Here is an 18856-nt window from a genome sequence, read left to right on the forward strand (position 1 = left end):
TTAAGTGATTAGCCTGTGAAAGAGAAAAAAATCACTGTAATGGGCAGAGGCCCAGCCCATGCAGGAGGCCCTTCACCAGCCCATGTGTGTCCTGTCCCCTGCCAGAGGGTTTGTGACACTAGTCTTAAGAGGGTGGGGGGAAGTGAGGCCTTGGCCCAAGGAGGTGATTCTGCTGATGTGCCAAGTTGTCAGTGAGGGCCTGTGAACACCATGGAGGTGAGTGGGTGGAGGATGACCCATTTCTGTGGCAGCTGCACAAGGTGCAGTGTCCCATGTGCCCACAGATGTTGCCTGCCACCCACAGCAACTTGCTCCTGGACCACTACTGGCTACTCAACCCTGCAAGGCAGTTGGGGTCTGGGCCAGGCCTCACAGCACAGGAAACTCAGCCAAGGTGCACCCTTTCCAAGTGGAGTCAGCTGCTGTGGAGCTCAGCTCTGAAGCCCCCACAACTCTGACTATGCCAAGAGCAGTGATGGTGAGGGCAGTGAGGCTTATGATGGCAGTGAGACTGAGATCCAGGAGATGTACCACCCATGCCCAATGGCACCTGCCTGGTCCCCAACTTCCCTGTAGCAGGGTCAGTCCAGCAGCCCAGGGAGGAAGGGGTCAGCAAGATGCAGGTTGCTGCAGCCACTGTGATGGGGAGCACTTCTCTATGGATATGGGACTAGGCAGAGGCACAGGAGGAGTGGAGGGTGGGGGAATGTCAGAGGACAACAGAGGGAGACCATGTTGGCAAGGCTGCTATGCTGCAGCCTTCATGGGTATTGGCATGGGGTGCCCACATCCCTGGGCATTGGCTGCAGAGATCATACAGATGCTGGAGGGCAAGCCTCTGGATGATAAGATATGTCCTGACTACAGGGATAATGCAGAACAATGAGACAGGAGACCCTTCTCTGGTCCCTCCTGGAGACTAACAGAATCCCCTCCCTCATGCTGTGGGGGCCACAGGGCTGTGAGAAGACCACTCTGGTTCACATCATAGCTAGCCAACAAGAACAAGACACATAGAATGAGGTTTGTGACATTGTCTGCAACAAATGCGAAGACAACTGATGTGCCAGATGTCATAAAAAGAGCTTAGAATGGAAACACCTTTTCTCAAAAAGTAAAGCATTCATTTTATTGATGAGATTCATTGGTTCAATAAATCTAAGCAGGACACTTTCCTTCCTCTTGTGGTTTGTGGGAGGATTACTCTGGGGCAACCACTGAGAAGCCCTCCTTCCTGGTCAAGCTAGTCTTCTGAGCCACTGTTGGGTTATTGTTCTTGAGAAGCATCCAGTAGAAACAAGGTGACTGTTTTAACAAAAACAATCAACTTCCTGGGATCCCAAGTCCTGGACTTCAGCTGTCCCATTGACCCTCTGAGTCGCAGCTGCAACAGCAGCTCTGAGCCCTCAGTGTTCATAGAAGACAAAGATGTGCATACTCTGGTATTCCTCAGTGATGGCAATGCCAGAGCTTGATTGAATGGACTGCAGCTGGTTGTTCTGGTCAGCTGAGTTCTAGGCAGATGTTTTGTAAGACAAGTGGGCAAATGCATTCTTCCAGTAGAGTTCTGATCCCTGAAAATGACATTAGGGAAGGGGTCCAGCAAACCCACTTTTTATATGACTGAACAGGAAAAGAGCATTACAACTGCATTTCTGCATCTGATAAGCCCATGTGTGGTTCAGACCAGAAAGCCTCCCTCTACCAGCTTGCTCCCATGCTGGAAGGAAATGAGGACCTGCTGTATGTGTCAGGCTGTTTGTGAGGTTTGCCAGCAAGGACATAGGTCTCATGGACCCCTCTGCATTGGCACAAGCATTTGCTGCCTACCATAGGCTTGCTGGAGTGCAAGTCACTTCTGGCTCAGTATGTAGTCAATTTCCCCAGAACCCCAAAATCCATCAAGGTGTATAGCACCTATAACAATGTCAAAGCATGCTTGAGAACCCAGCAGAAAACTTGGCTGCTTGTCCCCCTGCACTGAGGATCCCACCCACCAGGCTGATAAAGGATCTGTGCTATGGTAAAACCTACAATTACATCCCCTTGTAGGGTGAGTCTGGGGATCAGGAATACCTGCCTGTAGAGCTGAGGGGCACAGAGCTGTTCAAACAGAGGCACTGCTGATGTATGTAGGTGGTAACAGCAGAAGGGGCTTTCTTTTCTGATTTTTTTCCTTTTCTTTTTCATTCTTTCTTTTTTCTTTGTTTTTAGGGAAGGCTAGGAAGAAAGAGTAACTAGATAGTGAGGTTTGTCACTTGGGATATGTTAAAACAGACCAACATTTTGTGCCAGAATTTTAAGAGTTAGATGGTGGAATAGCTACTTCAACTAAATGTGTAACATTGAAATGGTATTTGAACTCTGTGCAATGGTTATGCTTATGAGAATATCTGACAGCATTGTGCAATGGGTAAATATTATAAGGAATTGATCTTGTTTTGACATGGTATTTAAGTCATAATGTCATTTTAGGATTCAATTCTGTAAGATTTTTTTTTTAAATGTATATTCTGGGTGGTTTCAACTGGTTAAAAAGCAATTGTGATTTAATATTGCAAATGTTTTGAGAATTCTTTTGATATACACAGGTCTTATGAGCAATAAAACTATTTCAAATCCCCAAAAAAAATGTTTACTGAAGGGAAAGGTTATTTTTCTATCCAAAGTTTTATATTCAAACTTTTGAAACCCTCAAAACTTAAACATAAGTTAAAATTATGTAGCTCCTTCCCTAAAACTGAATCACTAAAACCCCCAAAGTTTAGGTAAATAATAAATCACAATTCAATTTAAGGAAAATGAAATGGGGTTCGAGGAATAGGATAATGGTTTGCAGGACTGCTTCCCCTTTTTACTATGTACACTACTGCATTAAGATTTCATGACAACTGTGATTTTTTTATTTCTTAAAACTATTTTCTAAAATATAATAGTGTAATACAGAAAATGTTACTTTAAGTGTGGAGTGAGTCAGAAATCCACCTTATGGTAAAGGATGAATATCAGAATGTTTAAGGAGAGATAATACATCAAATTCTGCCATGCAGACAACTATGTATGCTTCCAAGTATTGTTTTTCCAAGCTTACAGGCAAAGATATCATGGAAATGTAATCCAATAGAAACAGATCAACCTCTTTTGCAAGAGTATCAAAGTTGTGATGGAACAATTGTTCCACATTATTAGAAAGAGTGTGCAGTATTGAATACTACATCCAAACATCATAGATTTTCTTGAAATGGTTTTTGTTTGATTTAATTTGTCACAAATCAGAAAAAAATTACTTTTACTAACCCCATGTTCTGATGGGTTTTAGGAATCAAGGTTTGCAAAAGAGAGTAAGAATCTCTGTAAGTGGTAAAGCTTCAATGATCTAGAAGCTCTCTGTATATACCCCACTACATTGATATCCAGGTTATTTTGTTTCAGAAGACCTACACTGCCCCAGAAATCTCAACTTCTAAATGGACTTTGTCCTAAATCACTGTTTGTTCCTATCTGGTTAGTCAGTTCCTTGAGTCATCTTTTATCATAGTTCCAAGCCAGTCTTATTTCACTGTTGTTTTATTACAATTCCATCAGTTTTAAAGTTGTCATACATAAAGTGATTCCTAATTTTCTTTCAAAGTTGATATTAGAGAGCAAGTGACAACATGCTTATCACTGACTCTGTTCCCCAGGTTTTGCCAGCTCATAATCAGATCCCTTGGCTGAGATGTCTTTGATGTTAATTATGACCTGGAAAGGTGATAAGAGGCCTGTCCACTGACTGCACCTCAGACAGTCTTGATACCAAAGCAAGAAAAAATGTAAGGAACAACAGGCATAAATAAATAGGCATAAAGATTCTTCTTACTTCCATGCATGTCCCTTGTGGTCATCAGTGCTCAGCCTCCACAGGCACATTAGATCACTAAGGGTCTCAAGGGAGCTTCCATGAGAACAAACCCAATTCTTACTTGCCTGGTCACCAGCTAGGCTCCCCAAACTATTATAAACATAACAGAATTCTTAAGACACAATAACATTTCCTTTAACTAGGAAACAAGTAAGAAAATATGCACAATATATAAATGCAAACAGTGAATCACAACAAATGTTTCAGAAGTGTTCTTTTAAGTGTAAATGCAACGTGCAATAACTAACTTTCTTAATAACATAATATTTAGGATGGACTAGCTGACATTCCACAGATTGCTCACTTAAGTCTTTAGCTTACATTCTATCTAAAATTTCTAAAGCAAGTGATCAGTATAATGGACAAAAAAAGAGAAAATGTATCTGGACCTAACTTTAAACCTGAAATAGCCTCCAGAGTCACACTCTTAACCCTTTTCCCAAAAGCAATGTTGTTAAAAGCCTTTACCATGCAGAGATATGGCTTCCCCAAAAGGGTTGCAGGACATTCTCTACATATAAACTAGTTTCCTTTGAAGTAGCTCTATTAGGGGACACTACAGTCAGTCTTGGAGGAGCTAGATTTTCAAGGTTGAGGTACTTTTCCACACAGGAAGCTGATGAAATCTTCTATACATATTGTTCTGTGTTTTTTAACCCAAGACTTATCCTTATTGTGTGGCTGATAGCCAATCTGAATTCCACTACCCAAAATTTATGATGACACATGTATTAGTTAGGGTTCTCTAGGGAAACAGAATCAATGAGAGGTGTCTCTGATTATCAAATTGTAAAAGTGACTCATGCAACTGTGGGTATGCATGAGTCCAAATTCTGTAGAGCCATCAACAAACTGTCAACTCCAAGAAAGATGTCCGATGAACTCCTCAGGAAATGAACCGGCAACTTCGACAAACTCCTCAGGAAATGCTTCACTGGGCAGCCAAAGAAGAAGTGAAGGTCCTCTATCTGTCTTGCTTATAAGTCTTCAACTGATTAATTGGATTAAATCCAGCCAATTGCATTCTCTCATTGTGGAAGGCACACCCTTTGTTGAGTCATCAGTCACAGCTGCAGTCAATTGACTGATGATTTAGTAAACCAGCCTGTTGGTTTATTAACCAACCTCAAACATCCTCACAGCAATTGTTAGGCCAGTGTTTGCTTGATCAGACAGCTGGATCACTCAGCCAAGTTGACACATGAACCTAACCATCACAGTCCACCCCTTGTCAACTTGGCAGTTATACACATCACCTAAAACCATACCTTCAAAATAAACATTACACCTTATGCCATATGATAAGGGGATAAGACAGAGAAGAAAGCAAAGATATTTTCTTTACAGGCAAACACAAACATAATCATAATGAAATGAGGAGGAAATATTCATATCATCATAATCCTCATTTCTGTAACTGGTCACGTGGCTGTAGTTCATATTTATCATGACCTTCTTCCACTATCCATTCCATGTTACCTTTACCCTCAGCAAGCACTTCAGCTGGCCGTGGTTCTTTGCCTGGTGGGGTGACCCAAACCTTCATTCCTGAAGTTTCTTGGCCATTGGTAGTCCTGCCTAGAATGGATTGTTGCAGTTTTCCATTGACTTGAATCACAGGGCAAGGTAGTACTAAGAGGCGCCCTAGGGGATCTCCTGTATTCCAGGGAAACCCTTCTTTACTTCCATTGTGTAGTGACAGTGCTATTTCCCCTTGATAGTCAGGATCAATCACCCCAGCCAGTACAGTAATCCCCTTCCTTGCCTTTTGATTCAGAGGCATAAGAAGCCCAAAGTGGCCAGGTGGCAGTCTTAACTTCCAGTTCAATGGGATTATTGTGTTTCCTGGTGGAAGCACTCTTCCTTTTGGAACCAAGAACGGTAGACCAGCAGAGCTTAAGCTTGCAGGGACAGGAAACAAAGATTTACCTAGTGGATCACTAGGAGTGATAGTAAGTGGTGCCCCTCCTGTTTCCACCCCTTGATTCCTGGACCCATGAATCCTGGCTATGGGAGAAACAGCACCATAGAGTGGACACTGTTTCAGAGCATACACAGTCTCCTGGAGAACACTGCCCCAACCCTGCAAGGTATTGCCACCTATTTAGTGCCGTAATTGAGTCTTCAACAGGCCATTCCACCATTCTATCAACCGAGTTGCCTCTGGATGATAGGGAACATGGTAAGACCACAGAATTCCATGAGCATGTGCCCATTCCCTCACTTCATTTGCTGTGAAGTGGGTTCCTTGGTCCAAAGCAATGCTGTGTGGAATGCCATGATGGTGGATAAGGCATTCTGTAAGTTCATGGATTATAGTTTTGGCAGAAGCATGTCATGCAGGGAAGGCAAACCCATATCCAGAGTATGTGTCTATTCCAGTAAGAACAAATCGCTGCCCCTTCCATGATGGAAGTGGTCCATTGTAATCAACCTGCCACCAGGTAGCAGGCCAATCACCTTGGGGAATGGTGCCATATCAGGGACTGACTGTGGGTCTCTGCAGCTGGCAGATTGGACATTCAGCAGTGGCTGTGGCCAGGTCAGCCCTGGTGAGTGGAAGTCCATGTTGCTGAGCTCATGCATGACCTCCATCCCTACCACCATGACCACTTTGTTCATGAACCCATTGGGCAATGACAGGAGTTGCTGGGGAAAGAGGCTGATTGGTATCCACCAAATGGGTCATTTTATCCAACTGGTTATTAAAACCTTCTTCTGCTGAAGTCACCCTCTGGTGAGCATTCACATGGGACACAAATATCTTCATGCTGTTTGCCCACTCAGAAAGGTCTATGCACATGCTCCTTCCCCAGACTTCTTTGTCACCAAACTTCCAATCATGTTCCTTCCAAGTCCCTGACTATCCAGCCAAACCATTAGCAACAGCCCAGGAATCAGTATACAGACACACCTCTGGCCAGTTCTCCTTCCAAGCACTGCTCAAAGTTCTGCCCACTGGCACTGGGAGGATTTCCCCTCACCACTGTCTTTCAGGGACATCCCAGAAAGGGGCTGCAGTGCTGCAGCTGTCCACTTTCTGGTGGTGCCTGCATATCATGCAGAATCATGTGTAAACCAGGCCTGAGTCTTCTCTTCCTCAGTCAACTGACTGTAAGGAACTCCCCAAGATGCCACAGCTATGGGTTGGGAAAGAGAAGGTAAGGTGGAAGAAGTGGGGGCCATGGGCATTTGGGCCACTTCCTCATGTAACTTCCCTGTACCTTCAGGACCTGCTTGAGCTCTATCCTGTATGTACCATTTCCATTTTATGATGGAGTGTTGTTGTGCACACCCAACTTTATGGCTTGGTGGGTCAGACAACACCCAGCTCATGATAGGTAACTCAGGTCTCATGGTAACTTTGTGGCCCATGGTTAAGAATTCTGTCTCTACTAAGGCCCAGGAGCAGGCCAACAGCTGTTTCTCAAATAGGAGAGTAGTTATCTGCAGAGGATGGTAAAGCTTTACTCCAAAATCCTAAGGGCCTGCATTGTGATTCTCCTACAGGAGCCTGCCAAAGGCTCCAAATAGCATCTCTATTTGCCACTGACACTTCCAGCACCATTGGGTTAGCTGGATCTTATGGTCCAAGTGGCAGAGCAGCTTGCACAGGAGCCTGGACATGTTGCAGAGCCTCATCTTGTTCCAGTCCCCACTCAAAACTAGAAGCTTTCCTAGTCACTCTGTAAATGGGCCAGAGTAGCACACCTAAATGAGGAACATGTTGTCTCCAAAACCCAAAGAGGCCAAGTAAGTTTTTTGTCTCTTTTTTGGTTGTAGGTGGGGCCAGATGCAACAGCTTATCCTTCACCTTAGAAGGAATATCTCAAAATGCCCCACACCACTGGACAACTAGAAATTTTACTGAGGTGGAAGGCCCCTGTATATTTGTTGGATTTATCTCCCATCCTCTGCCATGCAAATACCTTACCAACAAATCTAGAGTAGTTGCTACTTCTTGCTCACTAGTTCCAATCAACATGATATCATCAATAAAACGAACCAGTGTGATGTCTTGTGGGAGGGAGAAATGATCAAGATCCCTGCAGACAATATTATGATATAGGGCTGGGGAGTTTATATAACCCTGAGGTAGCAGAGTGAATGTAAACTGCTGGCCTTGACAGCTGAATGCAAACTATTTCTGGTGGTCCCTACTGACAGCAACTGAGAAAAAAGCATTTGCCAGATCAATAGCTGCATACCAGGTACCAGGGGATGTGTTGATTTCCTCAAGCAATGATACCACATCTGGGACAGCAGCTGCAATTGGAGTCACCACATGGTTAAGCTTACAATAATCCACAGTTATCCTCCAAGACCCATCTGTTTTCTGCACAGGCCAAATAGAGTTGAATGGGGATGTGGTGGGAATCACTACCCCTGCAACCTTCAAGCCCTTAAGAGTGGCATTAATCTCTGCAATCCCTCCAGGAATCCACTATTGCTTCTGGTTCACTATTTTGCTAGGCAGAGGCAGTCCTAGTGGCTTCCACTTGGCCTTTCCCACCATAATAGCCCTCACTCCAGGAGTCAGGGAACCAATGTGAGGATTCTGCCAGTTGCTGTGTATGTCTATTCCAATTATGCATTCTGGCACTGGGGAAATAACCCCAGACCCAGTGGACCCACTGTGAGATGGACCTGAGCTAAAACTCCATCAATCACCTTACCTCCATTAGGCCCAACTCTGACTGGTGGACCAGAGTGATGTTATGGGTCTCTGGGAATTAATGTCACTTCTCAACCAGTGTCTAATAATCCATGAAATATCTGATCATTTCCTTTTCCCCAATGCACAGTCACCCTGGTAAAAGGCCATAGGTCCCCATGGGGAAGGCTGGGAGGAAGATTAACAGTATAAATTTTTGGCAGTGTAACAGGGTCCTTCCCCAAGGTTACCTGGCCTTCCCTTCATTCAAGGAGCTCTGGATCTGTAAACTGTCCCAAGTCTGGGAATTGATTAAGGGGCCATGACTCTCTGTTTTTGTAATTCAAGGGAGACTTTTCTTCATGTGACCTAGAATGCTTCTGCCTATATAGTTCAAACAATAATTTAGTCGATTGCCCATCTATTTTACTACTTGGCACTCCATGATCCACTAGCCAATGCCATAAGTCTCTGTGAGTCATATTATTTTGATTGCTGCTTTGAGCCTGTTTTCCATTATGGTAGCCATGCCCACTTTGTCTGTGGTGATTAACTGCAGCCACTTGGCTTCTACCAACTCAGGACCCAATTATCCCCATTGTGTTTAAGGATTCCAGCTCAGTGACAGCCGTTCCTACAGTAATATCTGACCTACAGAGAAGGGCAACTACAGAGCTCTTCAAGGATGATGGAGCTAGTTTCACAAATTTATTTCTTACAGTCCTGGTAAAATGTGTGTCCTCTGGACATTCCAGGGATTTGTGGGCAGGTCTTCCATGATAAATCCACTCTAACATTCCAATCTCTCTAAGCCTTTGAATCCCCTCCTCCACATTGTACCAGGGCAGTTCTGGCATTTCAACCTCTGGTAATGCCAGCCACCTTTTGATCCATGTTTCAGCCAGCCACCCAAACAAACTGTTAACACCCTTTCTAACCCCTTGAGCTACAACATTGAATTCAGAATCTCTGCTTAGTGGGCCCATATCAGTAAATTCAGCCTGATCCAACCTTATATTCCTTCCACCAGTGTCCCACGCCCTTAATATCCATTCCCACACATATTCCCCTGGTTTCTGTCTGTATAAGTTGGAAAACTCATACAGTTCCTTTGGAGTATAGCATACCTCTTCATGGGTCACACTTTCTATCTCACCCTTTGGGGCCTGTTGGGACTTTAGCCTAGTTACAGGTCTTGAAGCAAAAACTGGTGGTGGGGGTGGGTCATGAGAAAAGTTAGAATTACCTCTCAAGCCATTCACCTCAGGATATTCTGTTGCATTTTCATCTCTTAAAATGGGATTAATCTCTCCAGACAAAGGAGGGAGGGCTGCTTCCTCAGGGGAGGTGATTACAGGATTAGCAGGCATTGAAGGGTTAATCTCCTTAGGTGGGGTTTGGATGGCAGACTCCTTAGGGCAGACTAGAGGTAGGGAAGCTGTTTCCCCAGGACAGCCCTCTACAGGTAAATCTAACAATGACCCAGCAGAATCCAGGGTTCCAATGTCCTCACTGCCATTATTATCAATCCATATGTCCCCATCCCAAGTTTCTGGATCCCATTCTTTTCCAATCAATGCCTTTACTTTAATAGCAGACACCCTGAGAGGTTGAGATTTTAGTTTACATTGTAAATTTGCTACTCACACAATGAGAGACTGCATCTGGTTTTCAGAAACTTCCAGTCTGCAGGCACAGGAAATAAGATTTTCTTTCAGGGCACACATGGAATTCTTTACATCTGTCATATGGCATTTAAGTTTTGAATTTGAAGACTTTAGTTCATCCTTTTCTCTTACAACTTTATCAAAAGTATCTAAGAGCAGCCAGCCAACATCATTATACCTCATAATCCTGCAAAACTCTGTGAAGGTGTTGAAAACACTGTCACCCAGAGCCTTGCTTCATACTAGAGCATGATTAGGAGAATCAAATGGTGTTATTTTGTGTATTTCCTTTGCCAACTCATGCCATGGACTGTCAGTGCACTCTTGATTATTGGAAATAGAGTCATTAGTGCCTCTGAATCTAATCAGAGTAGAAAACAAATTGTAAAAGCCCATTTTAAGTTTCTGTTTCTCAAGAACCACGCCTGGTACCAAGTTGTATTAGGGTTCTCTAGGGAAACAGAATCAATGAGAGGTGTCTCTGATTATCAAATTGTAAAAGTGACTCACACAACTGTGGGTATGCATGAGTCCAAATTCTGTAGAGCTGTCAACAAACTGTCAACTCCAAGGAAGATGTCCAATGAACTCCTCAGAAAATGAACCGGCAACTTCGATGAACTCCTCAGGAAATGAACTGGGATCTTCGAAGAACGTGTTCAGTGAACTCCTCAGGAAATGAATTGGCAACTTTGATGAACTCATCAGGAAATGCTTCACTGGACAGCTGAAGAAGAAGTGAAGGTCCTCTATCTATCTTGCTTATAAGTCTTCAACTGATTAATTGTATTAAATCCAGCCAATTGCATTCTCTCATTGTGGAAGGCTTGCCGTTTGGTGAGTCATCATTCACAGCTGCAGTCAATTGACTAATGATTTAATAAACCAGCCTGTTGGTTTATTAACCAACCTCAAACATCCTCACAGCAATTGTTAGGCCAGTGTTTGCTTGATCATACAGCTGAGTCACCTTGCCAAGTTGACACATGAACCTAACCATCACAACACACTTGGACTTTGTAGACCTGGGCTAGGGCAGTGGCTGAGTTCTGAAAAGTGAAACACCTTCTGCTATTAGTGCTCAAGCTGCTGGGAGGCTTCCACCTCCTCCTGCAGTTCAGGGGCAGCTGCTCATCCTGCTCAGCTTCAGCCAGACACTTATGCTTCCATGTGTGGAACCAGTGCTCTGCCAGGTGCAGTAGATCTCAGCCTTGCCCTCCCCCTCCTTCTCCATCCTTCCCCACTTCACTCCTGTTTGGGCCACCTCCTCCGCAGGCAGGGCCTCAGAAAGATCATCATCTACTAGCTGCCAATGATTGACCCATGCCACTGACACCCCTGGGGCCTCTTAGACCTTCCCACCACTCAGCACAGCCCAGGACCAACCCTGCCCCATGCCTCCTTATTTGTGGCCCTGATGGAGTGTGCCAAAATCCAGTGACCACCATGTTCTGTTTCACTGGCAGGAAGCCTCCACCCACCACCCCTCATGGCTGTGTGTCATCCCAAGGGTCTCTGCTGACCCTGGGGCCTCCATTCAGGCTGGTCTGCACCACAGAGCCTGCCCAGAGGATGACAAAAGATCAGGCTTGAGCAGTGATTTTCATTCCCCCACTCCTACACATATTAAGACCCTGGGTACTCACTTTGTGGAAATGGGGGTGGGAGTCATTTTGGAGAGAAAGGCAATTTGGTCTCCTCTAGGCCCTGGGCCCTCATCTCTGTAACACATTTCTTTGCCATGCACATTTTCTGAAAATATCTGATTTAGACTAGCTGGTGTCAAGGCAAATCCCAGGCACCTGGGGATTTTGGAAAGTCCTGCATTCCAGGGACTACTCTTGTGGTCCTCCCATTTGTAACTTTGCAAATATACCCAGGGACCCCAGAGGTTAGCCAGGTGAGTGAGCTGACTCCAATAGTCAGCAGTTGTAAATAATGTATTTTGGGGTAACCTGGGCATGTGCTTCCTGCTTCAAGACCTGTGAGGATCTCTGAAAACTCTTCTCAATCTAGATCTCCCTAGATGTCAGTTCTGAAAGGAAAGTAAAAGTTTTGTTTATGTCTTTTTTCTGCCACATGGGATTTTTTTGCAAGTGCCCTTTGCTGTGGGAGAAAGGCTGTCACTGCTGTGATAGGTGAGGATACTGAGGCTCCAAGTGGTCCCAGATCACATGGGAAGGAGGGAGAGAGGATGCAGAGCTGGTCCCCAGTCTGAAGCTCCAGCTTTCTGAGCTAAAGCCCATGACAGGAGCTCCTGAAGCCTCACATCAAGACTGTCATCTCAGCATGTGCCCCAGAAATGGTGACCAGTGCAGCCATTCATCAAAGGTTTGTGTGTGGTTGCTGCAGGCACCTTGAGACTTATGGCCTAGAACAATGCTTGAAACCATTTAAAAATACATATAGGCTTCTGGAAGATGGTGATTAGGAGAGATGGGGCAAAAAACATCTGCATGAAAAATACAAGATAAAAGATAGAAAGTGACCCAGAACACTCATTCCAGTGATACACTAGCTGGACAAGGTCTGCTAAATCCACAAGGACTCTGCACCTGGTGAAAGCAGGAGTCTGTGTTTTGAAATGAGTAAGTGAGCCTGCCAAATAACTGGCAGCCATGCTGCAGTCTGGAGGAACTTTGGGTTGAAGTTTGGTGAAAGATTAGCTTAAAAACCCAAAAGTGGCTGTGGATATGGCAGCAAGAACCACCCAGTGAAGCATGGCAGGAACACGTCCCCACAACCTGTGGGCAGGCCTCAATATCTGGCACAGATGATAGCCTTTCTTGCACCCACTGGTAACTGCCCCAGAGCTGGGAAGGCAGAGGTTAGCCAAAAGGGGAAAATAAACCTGCCGCATATAGCCATCTTCCTGGCAGGTTGGGAATGCTTCTGCCCAGCACAGGCACCACAGCCCAGGTCTGCACCAAACAATCCAATGTGATAGGAAGTGTTTCCAGCAACATGTGTACACATGCCAGTATCTGACCATGATGATAGCCTTTTTGCACACCTGCAGCTAATTGTTCCAGAGTTCAGAAGGTGGACGGGTTTGAAAAAAGGGAGAAATTAACTTGCCCCATACAGCCATCCTTTCAGCAGGCTGGGAATGCTCCTACACTGCCCAGTATCCCAGAATGTCCCTTGGGGGATGGCAATAACTTGTGATGTAACAGTTTTCCTTCAGCAGAGGCCCTAGGAAGGCACAACTTGGAAGAGGGACCCACATAGAAGTGCCAGGGACCATATGGCAATAAAAGGATTTGTGGGTCAGTGGTGGACAAAAACTGTGGTGAGATTGAGCAGAAGGTTTGGACTCTTGCAACAGCTTTAAATCTCCAGGAATTCCTGAGAGGTTTGATTATTAAAGCCACCCACCCTCCTTAACCCCTCAGACACATGCCCTGCATTAAGGGCAGGCAGCACCAACTACACATGAAAACTGGTGCACTAATTGGACCCCAAAAAGATTCAGACCCCCACTCACCATAAAAGAGTTGGGGAGAACTGGCCTGAGGGTATAAGCTGGCTCATGGATGTCACATAGTTGTTAGTTAGCGAAAGTGTACACTGCTAAGCTGTAGCTCTGAAAAATTAGAGATAAGTGTTTGAATCAGTCTACATGTCCTAAAAGAACCTTATCAAGTTAAGAAAATGTGAAGAGGACAAAAACAACAGAAAATGTTAAAGCATATGAAGAAAACAGGTGATATGTATAATCCAAACTCAAACACCCAAATCAAAAGATCTGAGGAGGCACAGTACTTGGAGGAATTAATCAAAGAAGTAAGACAAACACCAAGAGTATGGCACAGGATATAAAGGGCATGAAGAAGACCTGAGAAGAGCATAAATAAGAAATTGCATATGTAAATAAATAATAGATGACCTTATAGAAATAGAAGAAGCTGTTGACCAAATTAAAAAGATTATGGATACTCAGAGACCAGAAGAAGCTGAACAGTGAATCAGTGACCTTGAAGATGACAGAACAGAAAATGAAAGGACAAAAGAAAGAATGGGAAAAAATTTAAAAAAAACACAATTGAAATGGATGTCAGAGATATAATAATATAAAACCTCCAAATATAAAAGACATTGATATTCCAGAAGGTGAAGAGAAGGGTAAAAGTGTAGGAAGAATATTCAAAGAAATTCTCAGGGAAAACTTCCCAAACTTTCTGAACAACATAAATACACAAATCATAAATGCCCAGTGAACTCTAAATAGAATTAATCCAAATACACTCTGAGACATATTCTGATCAAGTCATCAAATACTGAAGAGAAGCAGCAAGTTCTGAAAGCAGTAAGAGAAAAGAAATTCATCTCTTACAAAGGAAACAACAGAAGACTAAGTAGTGACTGCTCAGTAGACATCATGGAGGTGAGAAGTCAGTGACATGACAAATTTAATATTCTGAGAGAGAAAAATTGCTAACCCAGAATTCTTTATCCAGTGAAGTTCTCCTTCAAATTTGAGGGAGAGCTTAAATTTTTTTACAAACAAATGCTGAGAGAATTTGCTAACAAGTGACTTGCCCTACTTGAAATACTAAAGGGAGCCATAACAACAAAGAAACAAGAAAGGAGAGAGAGATATGGAGAAAGGTTCAGTACAAAAGAGATTCAGTATGGGTATGTTAAAGAACATTAAGAGAGAGAGGGAAAAATATATCTGACAAACATAAACCAAAGGATAGGATGGTTGATTCAAGAAATGCCTTCACAGTAATAACTTTGAATGCAAATGGATTAAACTAACTGTTCTACTTTGTTAATGCTTCTGGAATGCAAAACACCAGAAATGGATTGGCTTTTATAAAGGGGGTTTATTTGGTTACACAGTCACAGTCGTAAGGCCATACAGTGTCCAAGGTAACACATCAACAATCAGGTACCTTCACTGGAGGATGGCCAATGGCAACCAGGAAACCTCTGTTAGCTGGGAAGTCACTTGGCTGGCATCTGCTCCAAAGTTCTGGCTTCAAAACAGCTTTCTCCTAGGATGTTTCTCTCTGGGCTGCAGTTCCTCAAAAATGTCATTCTTAGTTGCTCTTGGGGTGTTTGTCCTCTCTTAGCTTCTTCAGAGCAAGAGTCTGCTTTCAATGGCAATCTTCAAACTGTCTCTCATCTGCAGCTACTCTCTCAGCTTCTGTGCATTCTTCAAAGTGTCCCTCTTTGCTGTAGCTCCTCTTTGTAATTTCACTCACAGCTGCACTGAGTTCCCTCTGTCTGTCAGCTCTTTTACATGGCTCCAGTGACTCAATTCAGACCCACACTGAATGGGCTGAGCAACACCTCAACAGAAATTATCCAATCAGAGCCATCACCCACAGCTGGGCAGAGTGCATTCCAAAGAAACACTCAAAGAATTACAATCTAATCAACACTTATGATGTCTGCCCACATAAGATTACATAAAAGATAATGGCATTTGGGGGACACAAGATATTCAAACCAGTGCATTCCAGCCCCTGGACCCCAAAATGACATTATTTTTCCATATACAACATACATTCATCCCATCACAATATCACAGAAACTTAAATCATTTCAGAAACAATAGTTAAGTACAAAATTCTGTCAAAATCAATTATAGGCATGGTCAATCCTAAGGTATAATTGTCCTATAGCTGTGTACCTGTGATCTTAGAACAAGTTATGTGCTTCCAATATACAAAGGAGGGACATTCATAAGATAACTATTCCCATTGCCATAAGGAGAAGCAGTAAGGAAAACAAGGTTAACAGGACCAAAACAGTTCCTAAAATCTGCAGGACAAATTCAATTAGATTTCAAAGTCTGAGAGTCATTAACAGAAGGAGGTTGCATCTTTGGGGCTTGGGAGAGTAGGACTCTTATCCTTCCTAAGATCTTTTGTGGCAGCCGTTTCCTCTCCAACTGCTTGGGTGAGTGCTCCAACATATCCACACATTGGGGAGACCACCTTCTCTGCCCCACCATTCTCAAACATTGGGGCAGCACCTGGATTCCCTTCCAACTCCAGGGCACATGCTCAACCTCTTCAGAACAGTGTGGTGGCAGCCAGGCTCTCCCCAATTCCCTGGGAATGTGCTCCAACCTCTTTGGGGCTTGGGGTGTCAGAACATTTCCTGAGCATAGAGGTGGAAGGCCTGCCCTCAACATCCAGGGCAAACTCACCCTTTCCATGTATGTGGGCCACTCAACTCTCCCAGCCTGAGACCTCATGACTCCAGACCTCAACTTCCATGTCTCTGTCTTTGAAAAAATTTTTCCTTCACTTTGTTCCTTGTCTGTCTCTTCCAGTCCAGACCAGCAATGGCTCTGTCTATAAAGATCTCAGAAAAATTCTGTTGGCTTTACATGAAGTACACAGGGGTCAAAGCTGTCAGACAATAGGACTTTCCACAAATCCTTTCTGCTTAACTCTTTTTCCAATCTTGCCTTGTCCTGCAATGGTGACTGGGTTCCATGTTTGGTTACATCCTCACTTTGGGCTGTAGCTTCTGGGGTTTCACCCCATGGTAACCCAGAGTTTTTCGGGACATCAATTTCTGGTTTCTTTGAAACCAAGAGTTCATTTCTCAGCTTACCTCTGTCCTCTTGCATTTTACTATAATCTGCAAGGAGAAGCCAGGGTATATTCTCCACATGTAGTCTGGAGATCTCAGCTAAGTATTCCAGGTTGTCACTTTCAAATTCTTCCTTCCATCTTACACTAGGACTCAATTTTGCCAAATTCTCTGCCACTTTAAAACAAGGATATCTTCTCTTTCAGTTCACAAAAAACACATTCATTGTTTCTTTTCAAGACCTCCTAAGAAGTATCTTCAGAGTCCATATTTTCACAAACAGTCTCTTCAAAGCAGTTTAGGCCTTTTCTATCAAGAACCTCACAATTCTTCCAGAATCTTTCCCTTATACATTTAAAAAGCCACTCCAACATGTTTGGTATTTGCAAACACAGCAGCAAAAGCAAGCCACTTCTCTGGTATCAAAATCTGTTCTAGTTTGCTAATGCTGCCAGAAAGCAAAACTCCAGTGATGGACTGGCTTTTATAAAAGGGGATTCATTTGGTTACACAGTTACAATCTTAAGGTCGTAAAGTTCCTGTGATGGTTGGGTTCCTGTGTCAACTTGGCTAGGTGGCCTAGCTGTCTGGTCAAATGTCACTGGCCTGACAATTGCTGTGAGGATATTTGAGGCTGGTTAATAAACCAACGGGCTGATTTGTTGGATCATCAGTCAATTGACTGCAGCTGACTGATGACACATCAAGGGCTGTGCTTCCACAGTGAGAGAATGCAATTGGCTGGATTTGGTCCAGGTGATCAGTTGGTTTGTTGGATCATCAGTCAATTGACTGTGGCTAACTGATGACTCATCAAGGGGTGTGCCTTCCACAATGAGAGAATGCAATTGGCTGGATTTGGTCCGGGTGATCAGTTGGAGGCTTATAAGCTGGACGGTTAGAGAACCTTCACTTCTTCTTCGGCTGCTCAGTGAAGCATTTCCTGGGGAGCTCATCAAAGTTGCCGGTTCATTTCCTGAGGGGTTCTTCAAAGTTGTCGGTTCATTTCCTGAGGAGTTTGTTGGACATCTTCCTTGGAGTTGACAGTTTGTTGATGGCTCTGCAGAATTTTGACTTGTGCATGCCCGCAGTTGTGTGAGTCATTTTTTACAATTTGATTATCAGAGACATCCCTCATTGATTCTGTTTCCAAGGAGAACCCTAACTAATACAGTGCCCAAGGTAACACATCATCAATTGGTTAACTTCACTGGAGGATGGCCAATGGTGTCCAGAAAACCTCCATTAGCTGGGAAGGCATGTGGCTGGCATCTGCTCGAAAGTTATGGTTTCAAAATGGCCTTCTCTCAGGATGTTCCTCTCTAGGATGTAGTTCCTCAAATTGTCACTCTTAGTTGCATTTGGGATATTTGTCCTCTCTCAGTTTCTCCAGAGCAAGAGCCTGCTTTCAATGGCCATTTTCAAACTGTCTCTCATCTGCAGCTCCTGTGCTTTCTTCAAAGTGTCCCTCTTGGCTGCAGCTCCTCTTCAAAATGTCACTCTCAGCTGCACTGAGTTCCTTCTGTTTGTCAGCCCATTTATATGGCTCCAGTGATTGAATTTTTACCCACCCTGAATGGGTGGGTTTACACCTCTATGGAAATTATCCAGAGTCATCATCCACAGTTGGGTGGGGCACATCTCCATGGGAACACTTGAAGAACTCCAATCTAATCAGCACTAAAATGTCTGCCCCACAAGATTGCATCAAAGAATATGGCTTTTTCTGGGGGACATAATACATTCAAACCAGCACTCTCTTCTTCTGGAGAAGCTAAGAGAGGACAAACACCACAAGAGCAACTAAGAGTGACATTTTGAGGAGGAGCTGTGGTCTAGAGAGGAACATCCTGGGAGAAACCCATTTTGAAACCAGAACTATGGAGCAGAGGCCAGCCACGTGCTTCTTAACTAACAGAGGTTGTCCAGATGCCCTTGGTCTTCCTCTAGTGAGTGCTGATGCATTAAATTGGACACTTTATGTCCTTAAGTCAGTAACTGTGTAATCAAATAAACCCCTTTTTATACAAGCCAATCCATCTCTGATGTTGTGCATTCCAGCAGTATTAGCAGAAT

General features: G+C 43.8%; 1 pseudogene; it reads left to right on the plus strand.

Annotated features, from left to right (window-relative positions):
- The first annotated feature begins 210 nt into the window (after nt 1-210).
- LOC119520682 lies at nt 211-2127 on the plus strand (annotated as a pseudogene).
- The last annotated feature ends 16729 nt before the right edge of the window (nt 2128-18856 follow it).

This window comes from Choloepus didactylus, chromosome 26, assembly GCF_015220235.1.
Source record: "Choloepus didactylus isolate mChoDid1 chromosome 26, mChoDid1.pri, whole genome shotgun sequence".
NCBI lineage: Eukaryota > Metazoa > Chordata > Mammalia > Pilosa > Megalonychidae > Choloepus > Choloepus didactylus.